Source organism: Euprymna scolopes, chromosome 19 (genome assembly GCF_053919585.1).
Source record: "Euprymna scolopes isolate OS-2025 chromosome 19, ASM5391958v1, whole genome shotgun sequence".
Classification (NCBI taxonomy): Eukaryota; Metazoa; Mollusca; class Cephalopoda; order Sepiida; family Sepiolidae; genus Euprymna; species Euprymna scolopes.
In genome coordinates, this window is record NC_136500.1 from 79,567,687 (window position 1) to 79,591,071 (window position 23,385).

At 32.2% G+C, this 23,385-nt stretch overlaps 1 protein-coding gene across 3 annotated transcripts in view; it reads left to right on the forward strand.

Moving 5' to 3' along the window:
• Positions 1-23,385, forward strand: part of LOC145239777 (glucose-induced degradation protein 8 homolog) — a 122,770-nt gene that overhangs the window by 55,290 nt on the left and 44,095 nt on the right. The window contains exon 1 of one of the 3 annotated variants that reach the window (XM_080103250.1): positions 17,194-17,347. The exons of the other annotated variants lie outside the window; for them this stretch is intronic. The gene's annotated coding sequence lies outside the window, so the exon portion shown is untranslated. Of the gene's footprint in view, positions 1-17,193; positions 17,348-23,385 lie in introns of those variants that run through there. 3 annotated transcript variants of the gene reach the window in all.

Below are 23,385 nucleotides of genomic sequence, written 5' to 3' on the forward strand. Positions count from 1 at the left end.
TTCTGATTGTATAGCGTTAAATGGAATGACTGGCTTGTACTGCTAGTCTGTTGCCAATTATTATACTATCAGCCAAGTCGGTACTTAGTTATACATCTACGTAGTGTTTTGCTCACCGTACTTTGTATTTGCAAATGGTCACTCCTCTAAGTACTAACGAGGCTCAGTGTTGCTTAACTTTGGTGAATTCATGAGAATTCGTGTCAATCTATATAATTATAAAACTCAAATGACATTGTAACGGGTGTTGTAACCCCACATCCGGTTTACGACTTCCGGTTGCGTATGCATACATAAACCCATAACAGCATAAACAAACACAAACCACTACTCTTGCAGAATTTGACCTGCGCACTGAAATAATAACGTTATTATTTAGAAATTATTATTTAACATGGGAAGGGTGAGGATGTTTTGCAACTATTCTATCTTACAACTATACTGTCACAATTTTCTTAAAAATAAATCAACTTTAACCCGTTGATAACCATAAGAGCATTTTACAACGGCGATTTCTCATGGCTTTTTTTTATTTATTTTTTTTTTTTTTAAATTCTCCATTTTTTTAATACACCTTTCTTAAACCTTCATACATTTTCTTCTACACTACCAACATAAATAATCCCGAAAATGTTTTTAATTTGCGTTACAAATAAATAGTCAATACGACAATAAAACGTATTGGTACGGTTTCAGCATCCCAATTGTTTTTTTTTTTCACGTTTAAATTATCCAAATAAACAATTGTTTTTCTTTTTTAAAAAATTTTTTTACATTGTTGATTTTCGTATTATGTTTAGGTTAATTTAACGCAGTTTTCTTACAAATAAATCTACTTTAATCCATTGACAACCATAAGAGCATTTTACAACGGCAATTTACTCACCGCCTTACATTTTTTTTTCTCCGTTTTTTAATACGCTTAGAACCTTTTTTTTTTTTTATCTCCACTCTTAACATAAATAAATCCGAAAACATCTTTTTAAAAAAAAATTACATTTTATTTTCTATTTAAAAAGCCTTAACATGGGGAGACTTTTTAACTATTCTGTACTTTCAACTAACAATTGCATTTAAGATATATCAAAATTTGAATTTAACTTTAATTATTATGGTATCTGTTCAGTGCACACTTACCTATAAACAACCTCTGGCTAAGTTTTTTTTTTTTTTTTTTTTTTTTAAATAAACAATTATAAACAAAACGACTCGTAGAAATCTATATTCTTTTTACATGTTAATATACTTTCATAGAAATGTTTCTGTTATGTCACAAAAACTATTTTCTTTACGTTACAAGTGTCACGCTCATCCATTAATTTCATAGCTAATATAACATACTGACCCAACGGGTTACGGGTAGTCTAGTATAATTTAAAGATAGTAGTTTAGAAAAAAAAATCTGACTCTTGAAATATGGGTGTAAGGAACCAAGAACTATCTAGCAGTGACAACAATCTCCTTCATAAAGAAAGTGCTAAAACACATGGAAGACATGCTTTTACTAATGGAACGTTTTGTCTTGTTTTCTTTTGATGGAAAAAAATATTTATTTTTTTTTTTTTAATATACATTAGTGCCTGTTAGTATACCTGGGTTTCATCGATCTGGTCGTGCTGGATCTGGGGTACAAAATAGCTGGTAGAAACAGATGGACTCTTCAGTACTGGTTAGTAGGTGGAGACTCCTAAATGGTGCTGGCTGGTTTCTACTCCAGATCTGGCACAACTAGATCGATGAAACTTGGGTATACTCAAACATTGTAATATATAGTTTTTGAACAAAATACTTTATATTAGCTCTTATACAACTTGTGATGGAGAACTTTCCACGGATACATATTTCGCCGATCCTGCTGTTCATCAGCATGGCTGATTATGGAAAGATTTGAACCTACAATCACAGATGCTGCAATCAGGTGTTTTACCGTTAAACTACAGAAGTTGTACTTGAAATACTAAATACTTTTATTGCTTTTACCTTTTGTAGCTTAACTGTACAGCGCTCATCTCAGTTAGAATCTCTCTATAGTCAGCCACTCTGATGACCTCCAGATGAGGGGGTGGAGTAGTGTACTATCTATTTTGTTGTCATGATATCATCCTCTCAATCATTAACTTCATCCACTGTCATTGCTTTCGTCTTTGGAGGTATTGCACTTATTGACTAATCTAGCAAAAATAGTCAATTGGAGGGAGCATGTTTTTGTTATATATATTATACCCAGTTAGCAGGTAGAGCTTTTCATATCTTGATAGATTTAATTTATTAAAGATAATCTTTGTTTAGGTTCATTTATTATATAATATATACGAGCAGATGTACTCAATGTTGCCCGGTATTAAATCTAACATTAAATTCTTTAAGAAAAAAAAATGAATTAAAATAAGCGGAAAGAAACTGAGACATGTGCATGCGAATATTATATTTTTTGTAAACGGTTCACTTGTGTTGTATACTGAGGGGTTTATATAAACAGTGTAGCTGTATAAAGAGTATATATATGTGTCTATATATTTAACAGATGTGTTTCTATGAGTCTCTTTTAACTTAGGTGTGTATTAGGTGTGTTCTGATGTGATTCGTCTAGTGCAATGGTTCTCAATCATTTTTTATCATGACTTTTCTTTTTAATGTATTTTGGTGAACCCTTATAGCTTATTTTATTTTTCAGTAATGTAAAGAAAACCAAAGAACATATATCAACAGTTTATCTTGAAGGAAGACTGAACCGATATTAACGTTACATGTACCATGGGGGTCCACATGGATCCCGGTTGAGAACCATTGGTTTTGTGTATTCTCTATTTGGTGTTAAGGTTTTTTTTTTTTTTTTTTTTTTTTTTTTAGGAATTTAATGTTACATTTAATACCGGGCAACACCAGGTACATCTGCTCGTATATGTTATATAATAAATGAACCTAAAAAAGATTATCTTTAATAAATTAAATCCATCAAGGTATGAAAAGCTCTACCTCTTAATTGGGCATAATATATATATATATACATATAACAAAAACATGCTCCCTCCAATTGACAGTTTATAGTTACTGTTTTTGGTTGGAACACCAGCAAAAACATACCTGAAATCTTCCTTCCATGCATCCTGAAATTAAAGGTGCTTCTCTGTGAAAACAAAAACACTTGGATAGGATTTATATTTTGCTACAATCATTCCTTGCTGGGTTCTGTATAAGATGACATTTTTCTAAGTTGCCTCCTTTTTGACTTCCATGGGTGTCCTGTCATAAAACCCCATTTGTCTGATAACGTGTTGCATATCGAACTGATCTCCCTCGTAACTACCTCTACATCTCAAAATGTATATTTTTTTATTACATCATCACTACATGTAGCCTAAATATCCTTGCTGATGTTTTGTCATGTATATTTGCTTATATTATGATTAACTAAAATTCCATCTGTAAAATTAACATTCCTGAGAACTATTAAGTGTACATATTTCAACTTTTCATATCAATAACATATTTCTATCTAACCATTATACTTTTACCAATCATAGTAATTGACTATTATAATTTCATCATCAGCAAAAACTTAGGCCAATAAACAACCGCCAAGTTAAAATAAAACCAATAGCTTGACCACATGGGATTATACTCCCTCCACTCTTCCTTCACCCCCACCCCCTACTCCCTTTCTTCACTACATCGACCATCTACAGATCTCCTGAAACACTTTTAGTTTATTATAAAATTCAAAATAAATATTATTAATGATAACAAAAAACAGACGAATTCAAATTTATTGGCACCAATGATTTTTATCATAAAATTCACGATATTTTATGCAAAATAATACTTTTTAATTATGATTTGGATATTGCATCATCTTCTAGAACGTCCCAAAGCCTTCTATTACATTAACTAACAATTGTATGTCCCTCCTTGGTGTAAATTTTCAATAGTCTTAATAAAAATATGGATAGGAAAAGAATGGTTAAAATAATTAATTGTGGTGCTTAAATTAATATTTAAATCCTTAATCAGAGTTCAAAAATTTTAAGGATAGGGGCATTTTGAAATTAAGTTTATCTGGTTTAAAAATAATTAAAATATAGATTTTTTTTTTCTTTCTTTTAATTCATTACATTTTATTCTGTATTTGTTTTGCATTTGAGCTTTTTGCCACAAAAAGATCAATCATAAAATTCTTTGCAATATATTTTAATGTTGGTTCAATTTTTTTAATACAAAATTTGTTACATTATTGATATCATTTAAATTTAATCATAAGGTGGAGTCATTCTAAAACCTCATACTTTTGTGATCAGTAACCTTTATTTTTTTATTTATTATATTAAAAATTGTTTTGTCAGTCATATCGAGTGAATAGTTAGTGTTACAAACGAAAATTTAATTTCCACATTAAATTTCATATTTAGTCGGACCAACAGTTTTTTTTATTAGTAATCCCATTAAGGAAGTGGGAGGAGGAGGGGGGGGGGCTAACCCTAGCACAGTTTTAAGTCTATCAAAAATTTCTTCAATATTTACTTGATAAAAAGGAACTTTTTTTTCGTTCTCTCTCTTTTGTTACCTTTCACTAACCAATTTTTGACTCTAGAGAGTAGGGCGGGGATGGTGGTGGTGGTGGGGGAAACTGTTTGGATTTGTGTGTTCAATAGCATTGTAATTTTGTATCTGCTGTTGTGGGTCAATCAGTTAGCTTACCCTATTTAGAGACAGTTGGTGGGTTTGAGCGTGGCTACCGAGAAAGAAGGCCGATGCAAATGACAGCGTAACGTCACTTCCTAATTAAGTTGTAGGTATAGACAGCTTTCGGTATTCAACCACGTGGTCATGCTAACAGGCATAAAATATATGGCTACCAATATGTGTTACCGATTGTCCATGTATGTTCTAAAGAAAAGAACAATTCTCCATTCGGAAAATAATTGTTACAATTGCACATTTGGGATAATTTTAATCAAAATATCGTAAGTGAATTCGTGTTTGAACTTTTATTTTTATTGGAGAAAGTCGAATATTTCATTTTATTTATTTTTTTTTTTTTACTGCAAGACAAACAATTTTTGGGTTTGTATTACTGTACACATAGATTCGAAAAAGATATAAAAAAACAAATATATAACAAATAAATGTTACCAAAAGCAAGATAAGTTACTTTTCTACCAAACTGTATATATTTTTCGTGTTTTTATTCAATGTAACATGTTTATTCAGCTCGAAAAACATACCATTGTTTATCGATGTATTGGAAAATTCAAAATGACGCTCAACTCTCTCTTTAACACAGTAGATTGACTGTTTGAAGGAATATTGTTATAGAATTGTGAACGCACCTGAAAGCTGCATATTGCAGAATCAAATCGACACATAAATAACTTCAATTATTGACTGGAAAATTTTTTACTTGAATTAAGCAATATTTATATAATAGATTATCCACTCGTGTGCTAGCAGTCAAGCATTAAAAAGCAGTTAAAATGAAGTACTAAGGCCTAAAAGAAGGTCTCAACCCATGAATCAACGATTAGTGAACATATTCATTTATTCATATAAATTTTTGAACGGTTGTTTTTACAAATGGTTAACGATTAAGTATAATTATGCTGGATGGCAGATTAACTCTCATGGTATGAATATATCACGATTTCGACATTTAGATATAAACTTGACATTAACAGATTTTCTTTTCCATTGTTTGATATTTGGAAAGTAGAAAGATATATGTGAATAATAAAAATGATAATATAGAAAAACAAATACTGAATACGCTTTAGTAATTTCCAGCTTGAGGGTGAACGTTTTGAGAACAAATGAAGACCTCAACAAAAATTGATATATTTTACATTTTAAAGATATTTGATTGTGATACGTGAAACGATTGTTTCTGAATTTTTTAAATGGGGATTAATAATTCGTATTGCGACTATTCTTTTCACCTTGGGTGTTACTCTCACAACGTTTTATTTTGTTGAACTCCAGAATCTGCACGGAATTTTTAACCGAACCCTTCAATCTCCACAAGTCTTATAAGTGAATTTTATCAAGTACTTTAAGGCAATTCTAGTATAAATTTGAGAAATCTCAAACCGTGACCTGCCTATAGATTTTTATGCCCTTACACTGAAAAATGATGTCATGTCTGAAGTCCTAGCAAGCAAGATCTGTTGAACTGTCGATAATAAACGAGTTTTACATTTTTTTTTTTTTTTTTTTTTTTTAATGAACTTGAGCTATAGTTGGTTTTATTTTCTATAGCAAGCACCTAATTCTTTATAAAGCCAGCTACGGCATAGCTTTCATTTACACATATTTGTCACGTACATCTATAAGATTAGTTATTTTATTTTCACTAAAACATGGTTTGAATATGTTGCTCTGAAATGTTAAAGATTAGTACAGTGAAAAGAAAAAAAATTACCATAATAAAAAAGCTCCTTTAAAGATTTATTTGAAAAATAAATATTTCTTTAAAAGAAAAGCACATATTATTTTGAATTAACAAAAACAAACCAAAAAAACAACCTCACCCCACATATCTTTCTTTCCCCAGCAAGAAATTCTTCCTTTTTAAATGCACTTGTTCACTTGGAAAAGAAAATAGTCACTTTTGAACAATGTTTGTCATTTCTCTCTGCAATTCAATAAAACAAAGATTTCCGGCTGTGTCTTCAGACTTCATGCCATGACATTAACAGGTTACATGACTTTAGTACAAGGATTATCTATATTCATATAGGTCACACTCGAACCCATTTTTGTTTTTAGATGTACATTCTTACTATTTATATATATATAAAATATATATGTACTAGCATTTCAGCCCGGCGTTGCCCGGGTGTTTGGATGTGTATGTTGAACAAAAAAAAAATGGTAGTAGGAAGGCAGGCTCGAACCCGTACCGCAAAGGAGGAAAAGAATGGGGGTAAAAAACCCTGACATCTATGCTGTTATGACCACCGCCAAACTGGAAGTGACATTTAAAAAAAATTTAGGCTAGACAATCGAAAGGAAAGGATGACTTTAAAAAATATCGGCAAAAAAATCGACCACCCTCTGTAGAAAAGTGCCCAGTTTAAGGTGAAAGATACTAATTTTTTTTGCCAATTTTTCAATATTTGTCGTCTGAAAGGTCGAACTTCAAAACGATACTGATCTTGAGAAAATCCGTCACCTCTGTCGAAAGTGTTGGGCAGACATGCGAACATACATACATTTATATAATGGTAACTAAAAATTTTCGACTCAAACCAATTAAAAAAAAAAAACTTGTCCTGAATACCCTTTATGTAAAATTTCAAATGTTTAGACCAGAAATTGTCTAATTTGGTAGAGACCGCAGAGGTCATTTTTTTTTAACTTTGACCTGTATTATGACCCCTTAACGTTTATTGTTTTGGGCTCAAATCAAGTTAAGTTTGATCCATGTCCAAAGAACCTATATCTAAAATTTCAAGTGTTTAGATCCAAAATTGTCGGAGTTTGGTAGAGTTCTCAAAGGTGAAATCGTTGAACTTTGACCCCTTATCAGCCAAATTTCTGGCCGAAAACTGATCAAAGATTTTCCCAAATCTCAGTACTCTGTATATCAAATTTTTAGTCTGTAGACTAAAAATTGACAGTTATTGCATAGGGAAATGTACACACACGCACTTTCACTTTTATAGATATATAGATAAACTAATAGATTAAACAAAAATATATACGTATACATAAATATATATGGGAACAATTTTGTTTCCTGTAAACATTTTACGCAAATATTATGCAAGGATAAATCATGTAGAATATCTGCATGAATATAACACGTAATAATTAACTAAAGATGATCATCTCATAAGAAAACCAAAAACTTAATAGGGAATTAATTAAAATGAATGTTTAAAAGAATATGCAAATTAGCTAGGTCTTTTGCTAGTGAATGCAATTCCACAAGCCATATAAGAAAATTGTATTCTCTTTTTAAATAAATAGAAAAGAGAGGTTTTAATTTGAATATCAGTACACGCAAGAAAAACGAATTTATAGGAGTATAGATATGTGTATTTGTAATTAATGGTTCCCATATTGTTAAATTTCATACCGAATTTGCTTAGTAAGTAATCATCGTTCAGTACTTGCTATTCAACTATCTGAATAATTCAAATACGCCAAAAGAATTGTATGCAAATAAAAACTGTCTTAATAAATTTATGAAAATTTGTTTCCTACGTTTGCTGATATTCAAAGTTTATTAGAGCTCTAATTCTACACTCTTGAGGTATTACAAAATCCTTTATCAAATTTATATTAAAAAATTTGAAATACATGATACAAAACTTTGCAATAAAAACAAAAAACAAAAAACAAAAAAAAAAACACCTAAAAACCCCTGATTATTCTTCCTATCAACTGCTACTTTTTAAGTTTTGTTTCCTTTGCAATTCATTGTTAATTTTGAAGATAATGTCATTAGTGAACATGGAATCCTGAAATCCATATTAATCTTGTTATTCTTCCGAAAGTAGACGCATGTTTTCAATTCATATTTAATTTTCATCTCATTTGCTATTCTTTTTTAAATAAAATTTTTTTTTTCTTTTTTGTACCTCTTTTTGTAAATCGCAACACAATTAGTTTCATTGTAAATTTGTTGCTAATTATAAATTCTGATTGATTTCAACTGATAATATAGATTTAAAAAAATTTTTTTTATTCTTTTAACACTTAGAAGTACATCTACAATATTAAATATACATTTAAAAATTAATGGTCTTACATACTGAGGTTTTATTAAAAAACAAAAAGAAACTAACCACCGATGACGAATAATACCCTACCAGAGAGCCCATCTTTCAAATTTCTTGGCCTAACATTCACAGGCAATGATATGGAACAAATACATTGAGGATATTGCCAAAACTGTTACGAATGCGGGATCCCTCTACCATGCTAGAAAATTACTTTCACCAAAGAGCATCCTATATTGCTATAAAGTCGCAATTTGCCCATACATGGTGTATTGGTGTCACCTCTGGACTGGTACATCTACCACCAATCTCTACCTCTTGGATAGGTTCCAAAAAGAGTCAACTTTAATAGGTCCTACTGTTGTTACATCCCTGTGCCTGTTTTAACAGTACTTTAATGGAATGTACTCTGATGAATTCATAGCACCTGCTCCTCCTCTATTTACATACTCCCGACTAACTAGACAAGCAGCAAAATCCCACCCTTTTACTGTTGAGGTCTCTAAATGCCAGAAAGCCTTCTACTCTAATAGTTTTTGTCTTTCAGATTGCTAGATTTTAGAATTCCTTTCCGTTTCCCTGACTGCAGAAGTTTAAATACAATGTGTGAGCAGGCATCTTGTTGCTCAATTCCCCTCAGTCCCCTGTTAGACATAATCCCAAATAGTAACCTCTTATGTTCCAATTGGCAATGTCTTGTTTGGGCGTGAAAAACAAGTAAAAAAAAAAAAAAAAACTGAATACTGTATACTAATTAGGTACTTGCCTGTGATTGGGTGACCTACTTGTTAAGTTAAAGATTAGGAAGGATGCTGTGAAAAGTTAGTCTAAGAGTGAATGTTACAAAACCAAAGTGATGATCAATGGTTGTAGCATTGAAAAGCTCCCAAAAAGATGAATGTTCCCCCTGCTCAGTTTGTGAAAAGGGGGTTAATTTTTTACTAAGCATTAGGTACACAAGAAATGCAGTAGAATTACTGGTAAGTTGAAGATAACTAATTTTGTGTAAGATAATGAAAATGGATCAGAACTCTAATGTAGATAAAGAATATCTGAAGAGTAAAGCTATTGAGGTTCTTAAAGTTTTATTACCATTGTTGATGCCATTGGAGCACAGATGCGAGTTTGATTACAAGCATTAGGAGAGGATAGAGTAAGGTAAGGGAACTTCTGCCATTATTAAGCGACAGAACATTACCATTGTCAACTAAGAGCAGTCTGCCAGGCATGTGTATGCAGTGTGATGTATGGAAGTGAAATTTTGCTAGTGAGGGCTGAGGACCTAAGTTGCTTGAAGAGAAATTATGAGAATGATACAGTGGATGTATAATGTAAGGTTTAGTTCTGATGATCTCAGGAAGATTAAATTTGGACAGTATAGAGATTTGTGTACAATAAGAGACTGTTGGTTTAGTCATGTTGAAAGAATGGACAAGTTTTTTTTTTTTTTTTGTTAATTTGTAGAACAGTTGAAGTAACAGGCTCAGTTCATAGTGGAAGACCAAGGAAAACATGGAAGGAAATGATAAAAATGAACCTCAAGGATAAAGACCTGGTCAGAGATAGATTACTTTGGAAGTTTTTTTGTTTTTTTTTAAGCTGTTCAACGCATATCATAGAAAACACCTCATATAAAACTGGCATCGTTCAAAACAAAACAAATTACAAGTAAATAGAGTACTGGATAATGCCGGGTCAGGACAGCTAGTTTTGAGTAATAAAGTATTAATAAAATAGTTGTGAACGGTATTAGTTTTTATCATTAGACATTATTTGCTTAAGTTAAAATTTTTTATATCAAGTTGAGGCGAATGTACAGATATCAACCTATATTAAGAGACCCCTGCTATCTATGGATAAAGAACTAACTTCCCAGAGTATTAACGAGGAGGGGACGTTATTTACGAGGGGCGTGCAATAAGTAATGCCCCTGACCCACTTCCAGTTGTCTGATCTAGCTGAAATTTTGCATGGGCAATGATTTATATCTCTACGGGGTATGTGGCAAATTACAGCTCTGAATTAACTGTAGTTTCTGTTTTACAGGTGTTTGAACTGAGTCAGGTGTGAAATGGAGCCTGTTGAATGTTGAGCAGTGATCCAATTTTTGTATTTGAAAGGATGCACACCACAGGAGACTTTTAATGAAATAAAAGAAACTTATGGTGATACTGCCCCATCATGTGACCTTGTAGAATGCTGGCATCATGAATTCAAACATGGCCGGAAGTCTGTGGAAACAGCTCCCAGACCTGGTCGCCCCCCCCTTCTGCCATTGATGAGACATCTGTCTGTCAAGTTGAGCCTGCCATTTTGGAAGATCGGTGCATTACTATTCGCCAAATAGCCCAAGATGTCAAGATTAGTACAGGGTCTGTAGAAACTATCATTCATGACCATATGCATATGGTGTCTGCCAGATGTATTCCCAGGTTGCTCACACCATTCCAGAAGCAAGAATGTGTTGAGTGCTCGAAGATGAATTTGGAGATGTGCCAAGAAGATGAGTCAGTTTTTCAAAAGACCGATTACACAGGGTGAAACCTGGGTCCATCACTATGATCCAGAGACCAAAGCCCAGTCAATGCAGTGGAAGCACTTGGACTCACCACCTCCAAAGAAGGCAAGGGTGCAGCCCTCCGCTGGCAAGGTCATGCTCCCAGTCTTCTGGGACCAGGACAGAGTAGTGATGACAAATTTCTTGGCAAAGGGTACCACAATTACAGGAGCCTATTAAGGGAATCTATCAAAATCAAGAGGCGGGGCAAGATCAGCAAAGGTACCCTCCTCCTGCAGGACAATGCTCCAGTCCACAACTCGCATGTCGCCAGATCAGAAGCATGAGTGTGTGATTATGAAATCCTCCTCCCTACTCTCCTGATCTTGCACCCTCTGATTTTCACCTTCTCAGCCATGAAGTTGTTTTTGAAATGAAAGCGTTTCCCAGATGATGCAGCCTTAATTTCTGAAGTCACATTGTGGTTGAAGGATCAACCTGGAGTGTTCTACAAAAACGGTCTCCAGAGCTGCATCAAACGATGGGAGAAATGCATAACTCTGGGTAGTTCCTATGTAGAGAAAGACTAATAACTGTGCCAAGTTTCGTTGCTCTACTGCTATGGGGAGTGGATCAAGGGCATTACTTATTGCACATCCCTCATATTTTCCAACTATGAAGAAACAGAACATAAATAATCAGTATATATTTCTTTTAAACTTTGTTTTATTTCATAGCTTCATAGTAACTTTATCTGTATGGTTTTCTTTAGGATATAATTCTTTTCGGAATTTTTTTAAAAAGAACATAGATTTGTCAAGTAATACTTTCTTACATTATAATTATTGTTTACTACATTATCCTTGACCCGTTGGGTCACAAGCATTACCACTATTTCACTTTCCTGTAGAACTTGTAAATTTCGAACAGAATGTTTTTTAATTCACGCCGGTAGCATGCTCTTGTTCTGTCAGCCATGACTGGGTACTTGTATTTTCTCTACCACTCTCCCTCCACCCAGGACTGTACCCTAATAAACAAAGTCTCTAACAGCATAGATATAGCACTCTCCCTCAATAATAGTGCTGAAGTACATGTATTTAGTGACTTCAATGTCCACCACAACAAGTGACTTGGATTCTCTAATTACACAGACGTAGCTGGTAGCACAACACATAGCTTCTCTATATCCCATTCCCTATTTCAGACAGTTACATTTCCGACACGTTTCCCAGACCAGCAAGATCAATATGCCTCACTTCTAGATCTATTTCTGACAACAGTTCCCGATGATTGTACAACAAATGCTCACAGCCCACTCGGGAATGCTGATCATGCTGTGATAATGGTAGAAATTACCCTAAATTCTCGCCCTAAAACTGAAGAACCACTACTGAAAACAAGGTATTACAAAAAAGCCGACTGGGAAGCCATCAGGGAACTCATCAGATGCCCGATAGCAAAATATATTTTCTCTTCCAGTGGAACAGTGTGCAAATAAGACCACTGAATGGTTCAAAACTGCAGTTGAAGCAAATGTTCCCACACGGAAATTCTATAGCAAGCCCCATTCTCCCCAATGGTTTACATCTGCTTGTGCAGCTTCCATTGCTCAAAGGTAGCATGCGTTCCACAGATTCAACCAGCATAAGTCCAGTTCAAACAGACAGAAGTATATAGAAGCTAAAAATAATTATAAGAGAGTAATAGCGACAGTGTAGACAGATTATATTGAAAAAAAAACAGAAAACGTATTGAAGCACAGAAATTAGGAACCCATGATTTTTGGAAAATCTACAACAGTGTAGTAAATAATAGGCAGTCAACGATTCTCCCACTATCAAACAATCACGAGGTTGCTTGCATGGCAACTGACAAGGCTAATCTGCTTGCCAGTCAGTTTGCCTCAAACTCTACGCTAGACTCGGCACACCACTCCCTCCCCGACTTTCCTTTGCGGACAGACGCCACACTAGACAATTTGAAAATCACCCCTTCTCAGGTACATGGTATCATAAAAAACCTAGACACATCAAAAGATCTCATCCCGGCTGTGCTATTAAAAAAATGCACTACTGAGGTTGCTCCAGTTCTCTCCAAACTTTACAATAAATGCCTTAACGAATCTTGCTTTCCCGACTGCTGGAAAACCGTTTCTGTGGTACCAGTCTTCAAGAATTCTGGTGAAAGAACTGACTCACTAAATTATCGCTCCATTAGCCTCCTCCCGCTTTTCGCCAAAATATTTGAGTCCTTAGTTAATCAAGCCCTAGTCCAACACCTAACAGCTGCTAAACTCCTAACTAATAAACAATATGGATTTAGGCAAGCCTGTTTAACAGCAGATATCTTAACTGTAGTCTCTGAACGTATATACCGTTCACTGGACAAAACAAGGGAGGGTAGAGCGGTAGCCCTTGATATATCTAAGGCTTTTGACAGGGTATGGCACGATGGTCTTCTAAGGAAAATTAGATCATATGGTATCACTGGAAGATTACATAATGTAATTAAATCCTTCTTAAGGAAAAAATCCAGGTTGTGCTCGACGGTTGTACATCTAAACAATATGATATAAATGCGGGAGTACTTCATGGGTCTATCCTTGGACCTTTATCATTCCTGATATTCATAAATGACCTCCCTGATAAAATTGTTTCAGAGATGGATATATTTACTGATGATACTACTCTTTATAAAAGGCAGGAGGGGAAAACAAATGAAGACATATCTAAGGAAATGGCAGAAACACTAGAGGATGACCTCCAATCTGTAGTAGAATGGGGACAAAAATAGATGATCACATTCAATGCTGCCAAGACTAAGCTTGTTTCCTTCAATAACTACCAGAAACCTTCTCTACCACCAATAGCAATGGCCAAGAACACATTGCCTGAAAGTACTTTTAAACTCCTCGGCCTTACATTTACAGGGAACATGAACTGGAATAGATACATTGAGAGCATTGCCAAGGTTGCTGGAAAGGTAGGCTTTCTCTACCATGCTAGAAAATTACTTTCGCCTGAAAGTATCCTGTACCTTTATAAGGCCACCATTCACTCATGTATGGAGTACTGTTGTCACATCTGGGCGGGTGCATCTGCTTCTTGTCTCTCACTCCTGGACAGCGTTCAAAAGAAAGTCGCCAACCTGATAGGGCCTGAACTGTCATCTAGGCTTCAGCCTCTGTCCCATCGATGAAATATTGCATCCTTCTGCTTGTTCTACAATTACTTTAATGGTGAATGCTCTGACGAACTGCAAGCACTTGTACCTCCTCAACGACAAACCTGACAAGCAACTAAGTTAATTATAAACTAACCTTTAGAAAATCAATGTTGATTTACTCATGTTTAGTATAATAGATGTTAATCTTAGAGCTAAATTGAAAGTCCCCCTTTCTCCCTCAATAAAATTAGATTTTCCCCAAAGGCATAATAATATGATCAGATAGACGAATATAATTATTTTATTGATTATTCTGTAATAAAGAACAATTCAAAATATTTATGTTGGCTCAGATGCCATATGATTAACGCTTTGCTGTTTTTATTAGATGCAATTACTTGGGCGATTGTTAACAATTTCCTATAGTCAAAATAGTCAAATAACTGTTACCAAATGAAAGAAAAATTACTTTTCCACTTACCTGCCTATTTACCTTTGTTTTAAAATATTTTAAAGTGCTTTTGTTTACTTTTTGTTTTTTTTTTTGATGCTTTCTGGGTCTTGTAAATCAACATATTCAAAATGGTGCCTAGTTTTACTTTATTTGAAACCTCTGTTATGTGAGGTGCCTTCAATAAGTTTCCAGACTTTTCTTTGTACAGACATTTAAAATTGTAGACTTTTAGAAATTCAGTATGCTATTGCTACACATCTTATGAGATGAAATGTTTTTTCATCTAAAATGGTCAACTTAAGACGGATTTCTGATTCGCTTTTAAAATGATTGCTTTAAAGAAATTAAAATGTCCCCTCGTATTTTAAGACCATATTTAATCCTATTTACTTACCTCCTCACGAGGGCAGTTAGATACAAGGTCAGTTTTTTTTTGTTTTTTTTTTAATGTGGAGATAATCCTGCTCCCCAAAGCGGGGGACTGAGACAATTTTTGTTCTAATCCAGTCTGGAACGATTTCTCCTTCATTGACCAAAGATAAGGGGAAGTATAGTATCAGAACAGAGACTACACTTTGTTCCTGGCCCAAAAGCTGGGACCATATTTAATATATGCAGTTCTTTTATTCCTACGACCCCCCCCCACACGGTCCAACTGGTGAAATTTGTAGATTTTGAATTGAGCCATTATAGATGTTTCATAACACATGATTAATATTATAAACTAGTTGTACCTACATGATTACCCAGGAGATTTTTTACTTTATTTTCTTAACAAAATATTAAACTGGCTAACTTGTTATGGATAAATCGAAATGCATTCTGGTAGATTTAATTTGGTAATTAAAATTTAAACAATTTTTTTATTTTACACTATATATTTATTAATTTCAGTAAATATTCGATTTAATAGTAAATAACTATTCATTGAATGTAAGTTACCTAATCACGAGAAAAAATGTGAAGTTGTCTTATACATTTTCTAGCAGGGTACTCGTAAAAAAAAAAAAAATGCTTGAATATATTTTTAAACGTTGCTTAACCAGATATGATGATCAAAATGGCTAAGATTGTTTCTTTATTGATATAAAATTGCTTCAGTATTTTGGGGCGGGAGCGGGGAAGATGTTGAAAAGATTCTATTTTAAAGATCTGTATCCTCTACTTAGCTAATGTGCTTAATATTGGAATCTCATCAACGTCGTAAATCCATGTTATAAGATTATATAGATTGACAAAAACGAAATTTATATTTGAATTTTTTTTTAATACAACATAAGATTAAATGGATTCGTGAAAAGAGAGGGGGGGGCACAATTGGATGAATAGTTTGGAGTAGGAAAAATATTCAAACATTTTTTAATTTAAAATTTTGTCCATGAAAAAATATCGATTCAAGTTACTTTTACATGGAACCTATTTTAAGCCGATATAATCTATATTATATTTCTTTATCTGTCTGTCCGTTCTTTTCCTTGAAAACTACCAGGCCAATCTGGCTAAAATTTTTTATGGACCTTTATGATAAGATGAGGTATACTAAGTATTATGGTATCTGTTCGACGCACAGTTATGGATTAATAAGGATTAGTGCAAAAATGGGCACAAATTTAACCATATTCAACCATCAATTTGATATAAAGCACTCCTAAGGCAACGGGCTCTAACTTTTGCCCGTTTTTAACGGGCTAAAAAATTTAGTCTATATAATAATGATAATAATAATACAGTAAGGAACTTTGTATGTATGCTATTACCTTTCACACCCATTTGATAAAGATCACCCGATTGCCAAAAATGAAATACAAACAATAACTTCTAATGTTTGTTTGCTAAAAATTACATTTTTACCGATTTCAAAATGAATTTTTCTAAAATCGAATCTATTGTGAATAGAATTCTGCCATCCCTGTAACTTAAATAGTTTTACAACATACACTTTGCATTTTTAAATACGTTTTGATAATCTGTAGCAGTTATTTGCTTTTGATATTTATGTAGTTTCTTGCATACTGATTGCAATCTAGTTCAGTTGACTAAAACAGGTATGGTCAAACTCACCTAGTAATACATACAAGTGATTAGATCATCACTGTGCATGTGCACTTTGTTTTTGCTCTAATGATTTGGCACAAAGATATTAGTTCCTGACGAGATGCCATTGTAGACAAATGTGGCTGATGAGAGACAGGAATAAAGCAGACCAACACCTGTATCCAATTCATTTCCCTAATATGTACCGCCCAAACCAATGTCTTATATTCCTATGTTCCTGAAACTGTTAAATGTAAATTTTAGAGATGTTCGTATTTCTAAATGGAACTCTGCTTACGTTTTTCTTCATTTCAATAAAGGCCAGTCAGATGAAGACAAATGCAACTACGAAATGGCTATCTCCCATGAGTATCTCAACCTCACTAACAACCCTACATATTGGTGACCTCCAACTCTATCTGAACACACACAACCTTCTGATCTGGAAGTCAGCATTGTTGCAATTTCAAATAAGTAAAAAAAATTTTATTTTAAAATAATTTAAGTTGTTAGAATATATATATAAACTAATAAGTGGAAACATTTGTTTTATTGATTTAAACATTTTGATGAAACAGAAAATGACTAAAAAAAATTTTTTTTTTTATTAATATTTTTATGGAATGTATTTCTTCTTAGTTTTTGTTTTTCATCTTTTGTGTTTTTTAGTGTTTTTTTTTTTTTTTTTTTTTTTTTTTTACCAGTCACACTGATAATTTTATGTTGCGTTTTGTAAATTGTTAGATGAAAAAGAACAAGAAAACAATTACAAATAATTAAAAAAAAAATGAGTAACAATTTACAAAAAATAAAATCCAACTATGAATATATAATCTTTCTCATCAACCCTTATCCTCAAATAGTAGCTCATTAGTATAAAAATAGGCACTTCTGAATTACACAGACGGCGCTATTGTTGGGGGGGGGGGCGATAACTTCTTGGTTAAATAACAAGTTTTTTTTTTTTTTTTTTTTTTTTTCTGAACACAAAAATATTTGAAAACCAAAACATTTATTGTATAAAAATGTAAGAATATATAATTGTAAAAACATTTACTGAAAAGTCTGCATAAGAAAATATAATTTTAATAAAATCAATTTTTGAATGAAAGTAAAATTGGATTTTTTTTTCTAAGCAATTTAATAATTTAAATGAAATATTTTTGGAATTAAAGCAACATGGGATTGTTTTTCAAAACAATTTTTGAATTAAAGTAAAATTGTCACTGTAACAAAATATGGTTTTATTTTATTTTTTGTGGCACCTGTTGAAGAGTCATCAATATATTAGTTATAATTTTTAAATTAAACAATTTAAATGAAAAGAAGCACCACATGCGACAGTTTAGTGAAACACACCAAAAAATAGTGCCGTCCATTTAATGCTGAAGTGCCTAAAAATAAAGCATTTGTATAGTAAGAAAGCAGACTAGGGGAACAACCATGGAATTTCTGATTCCACCAGTTATGTAATTATATTAAAGTTAAAAAAAATATTTGATAATTTCTCAAGTTTTACCAATACTTGAATGATATCATTTTATTGTGTGGGAAACATTTTATGTATCACTTTAGAAAAAAATTTTCTAAAGAAATTTTGGAATCTTTCCCAAACTGAAATATGTTTTATTAAATCGATAAAATTGATTTCAATATGGTTTAACATTGGCAACAAACCAAAAATAATTTTATTCATTTTTTTTTTTTTTTTAATCTGCCAAGCAAAATAGAATTGTTTGAAAGTTTGTGTATTAGAATTTACAAAATATATTTTTGTGTGTGTGTGTGTGTGTGTTTTTTTTTTTTAAATTTTGACAAGGGAATTACCACTTAAGGCATGCTGCTGTTCCAGTGACCATCGTACTCATTAACCCTGATTCTCAAGTGACCTTCTTCATAACTTAAATTTCTCTTGATAATTCTTTAGAAATTCCTTTTCATTGAAAATATGTTAAATATGTATGAATCTTATTTAGTAGGAACAAGTAAAACAATACTCGATTTAAATTTATTTTATTAAAAAAAAAATAACTTCTGTCAATTTAATCGTAGCTTGGTAAACTATATATATTTGGTCGTCCCCCCACCTCCAACAAAAGAGGAATTGGACTTAGTAATTCACTCCCGTTCATGTTTGTTTGCACTTTACTCAATAACCACGCCTTGGATTTTTTTTTTTTTTTTTTTTTTTGAAATTTTGCACAAACATTAGTCATAGTGAAAGTAAATTTTTGCCAGAACGGATTTTCCAAGATAACTCTGGTTGCCCTCAGGAGGGCATTATAGAGGTAAAATTGCCCCCAAATTGTTCATCCATTCGCACTTTTCTCAATACCCATGCCTTGGGTTTTTTTTAATTTTTTTAATTTTGCACAAACGTTAATCATGATGAAAGTAAATTTTTCCCTCTTGTGGAGGGGGACCCCGCATGCTAGGCTTGTTGCTTTAGTATGCAGTCTGTTTTGTTAATGCAGCTACAGATCTTAATCTTTTTAGTTTTATTATAGTTGAGATTATTGTCATTTGATATTTTGTTTTCTAAGTTAGAATTACAACTATAGCTCAAGTTTTCTTGTTTTAATTTTTTTTTATGGATGATATCGTTAGGAGGAAAACGAAGGTTAATTAAATTTAACAATCTTTTACCAAATTTGTTTTGAAGCATATTAAATAGAAGTTTAAACCAAATCTTCCCATTTCTTACTTTTTAGATCTCTTGTTGATGTTGGTTTAATATACTTGATTTGAGTATTTTTATGTCGGCTATTTTTAATTTTTTTTTTTTTTTTTTATAAAAAATTTCTTCATTGGAGGAGTTATTAATTTTCTTTTCCAATTAATTTGAGTATGTTTAATAATTTTTGGATGGTTTGAGAGTGGGTGAATATAGATTTGGTTAGTGTTGTCTTTAGCGTAAGGTTAAATTCATTTAAGTTTAGTTATATTTAAAAAAAAAAAAATAAAAAAAAGTTGACCTATTTCATGCTTGGTGTCATTTCTAATATATAATTTTTCATTCAACTTTTTAACTGGGCACATTTTTTTTCTGAGTATTTATGGCATTATGGGTAGATTAGATTAATCTGTTCTTAAATTGATTAATCCAATGTTTCCACTTGAATTTGGCAGAAGGTTTAAAGTAGTTGTTTGTTAAAGCAATCAATTTCTTCATTAAAAAAAACAAAACGTTTCCTGTGGCCTGTTTTTGTAAATGTTATTGAAGCTGTTATGTAATGTTTAATCATTTTTTTTACTTGTGATTATTTGTTCTCATCTTCAGTGTTATTCTCACATTTCAGCTGATGTAATCTCCAACTTTTAGTTAGTTCGCCCCCCCCCCCCCCGACAAAAGAGGGATTGGACCTAGTAATTCACTCCTGTTCGTCCGTTTGTTTGCACTTAATAACCACTCTCAATTTTTTTGTAAATTTTGCGCAAAAGTATCAGTCATGATGAAAGTAAATTTTTGCCCGAACGGATTTTCTGGGATAACTCTTCTCTCAGGGGTAAAATTGCCCCAAGATTGTTCGTCCATTCACACTTTTCTCAATAACCACACCTTGGATTTTTAAAAAAAATTCTGCACAAACATTAATCATGGTGTAAGTAAATTTTTCACTCCTGCATGCTCGAGTTGTTTTTGTTGAACTTGGGAATTCTTTTATTCAACAAAATACATCTGAAGAAGGCTGAAGATTATGTCGGCCAAAGCATAAGAATAAAGCTCAAGATGAGAACACTAGTCTAAATAATATGAATTATTAATCCTCATCTAAAAAAATATAGAAACGTAATTGTTTTCCTTTTTCTTATATTGGAACTTAGAAAAAGTAATCAATCAACCCGAATGTTTTTGTTCTTGAAAATATTTTTAAAAAGAAAAATTAGAATAAAGGAAAATTTAAGATTCAATTATTACAAATGGAATTTTATGTTTCTGCTCTTAAAATTGATCAGCTTTTTTGTCTTGATTTAAAGTTATTTAAAATTTACATTTTGTTTCATATAAATTTTTAAATTAGAAGAAATGTGTATATGAGGAGATAAGGAATAAAATCCCTCAAAATGTAAGGGAGCTAACTTGTAGTTTTACCTTTTAAGTTTAATTAAGAATTGTCTCCTTTAGAATTTGAGTTTTTAGGTCATTATTTAAATTTGCTTCCATTGTAATAATTTTCTTTGCTAAAATATTTTTGCAATGAAACTGGGTGCTTGTGTAGATTGGTTATCTTTTAAACCAATACATTTCAGGTAAAAAAACATGTACTTGCGTGTCATGCCGAAATTAGTATAAATTCCCAAAACTACAAAAAATGATTTGGTAGATGTACTTTTAACAAAAATCATCTATAATTATATACTAAGACTATGTGCATAAAAATGATGGACCCTTAATTTATGTCAGTTTAAGTCAATGGAGATAAGTCAGTTTTTCATACTGAATTAGTCGCACAACTCTACCACATTTAGAAAAATTAGAATTTATTGAATTATTAAATTTTATATTTTTACTTGTAATTATTTTTCTAGAGGATCATTTTTTGAAATTATACTAATTTCAACATAACGCATAAGTACGTAATGTTTTCACCTGAAATGTTGGTTTAAAAGATCACTGATCTATACAAACACCTGGAACTGAGTTACACTTAATGTAAAGCATATACTGCAAAGATAAAAAAAAAATTGCAAATATTGATTTGTCAGATTTTCGGTTGAAACATTCTGAGCAAAGAGATTAGTCACATAAAATGCACCAAATATTTTGTTACTAATATGTTGAATTTAGGGAAGCATAAAACACATTCTTGGTCTATGAAAATCAAATGCAAAATAACACTCATATCTTATATAAACTTATTTCTAGTTTTAAACGCAACTGTTGTCAGCTATTAATAATTGAAAACAAAATAAAATTAAATCAACTTCAAATAATATTTCTAAATAGAACAATTAAAACAATTCTATTACAACAAATAATTACATTGAGCTAATTATTAAAATAGATTTTCTTTAGTGTAATATGCAAATAAGGGTACTCATTGAATGTAAATTTCTTTTGAATACATATATAGAAATCATTATGGAATAAGTGTATACAAATCTGTATTCAGTATGAAAATTGGGAAATAGTGTACATTTTGTACATGGTAAATTGTGAACAAACAGGCAGGAATATGACTATTATAATAGATGAAGTTAGTCATGGGCTTGGTCATCAGCACAATGTAAAACATCTTTATTGGAAAGCACACTCGTGACATACATGGGTCCTCTAATACCAAATTAGATGCACAAAATTGATAAAGCTTCGATTGTACTAACCCGACTAACAAGGTATTCGGACAGAGGGAGGCTGACGTTGACAAAGATGCAACTCTTCAAAGTGATGAAATGTGAACCTTTTTTCACTCGGAACATGCTCGGCATGTTCCTTCTTTGCAACCTAAATCAAACATATCTGGACGACCAACAGATCTTTCAAGCATTTTATGCCTTGCTTTCAGCCATGTCTGATAAATATTCAACAACCATATGTCTTTGAACTTGTCATATGGCAAACTTGCCCAAGAATTTCTGACAAATGGAAGATCTTTGCTACTATTCAGAAAACTCTGCAAGAGAGGTTTTAAGGCCGGTAACATCTATACAACTTATTTGGGAGAATCTTGCCTTTATAGAGATTTGCTATCAGAAAATCCATGAGAAAACTGAACTCTGAACCATTTATGAAATTTCTAGTCGCAACTATTGCTGTAAACCCTTGAAATGTGTATGCCAATCAAAAAACCTGTCATGTTTGCTCCAAGATCTTGGGCCATGTTAATACTTTATGTATTATTTGGATTATTCAGACTATTCTCGTCTTGAGTGTCATTTTCACAAAAAGTTGACTCTGAAGAAAAGATTTCCAACTTTAACTCGTGCACAAAAAAGATTGCTAACTTTGAACTTTTTCCATCCACATTGGAGTCGTTTGAAAAAATAAAATCAGACTTAAAATCCTGAAAAAGTTGCTTATTCATCAAATCCTGGCACGTCACAGATAGGGTGAAGTGTGGGGAAGTGCAAATTAAAAAAAAAAAAAAATTTGTAACTGATTTAGTTAATGAAGAATTGGATCAAAAGAAACTCAGTAGTTCTCTTCAGTTCTGCATTTATCTTTTCTCAAGGAAGTTGTTTTTACTTGGATTTGGCTTTCTTACTTGCTTGTCTGTTAATACTCATAGTTTGAAGTCGTTTTAGATTTTACCTAAGATTTATATCTTAATTAAAAATGGTTTTGTATTTGGTGTATTCAGACTACTTGTTCTCATTTGGAGTGTTATTTTTGCAATGTTTGGCCGATATAACCTTCGACCTTCTTCAGGTGTATCTTGTCGATCTCTGGAATCTTCCTGTTGAACTCTGGAATTTGTACAGGAAAAAAAAGTCTAATTTACTGCGTAAAGTCGGATTATGATTGAAATATTTGGATTTATTTTCCATTTTGGAAAAAAAAAATCTTCAGC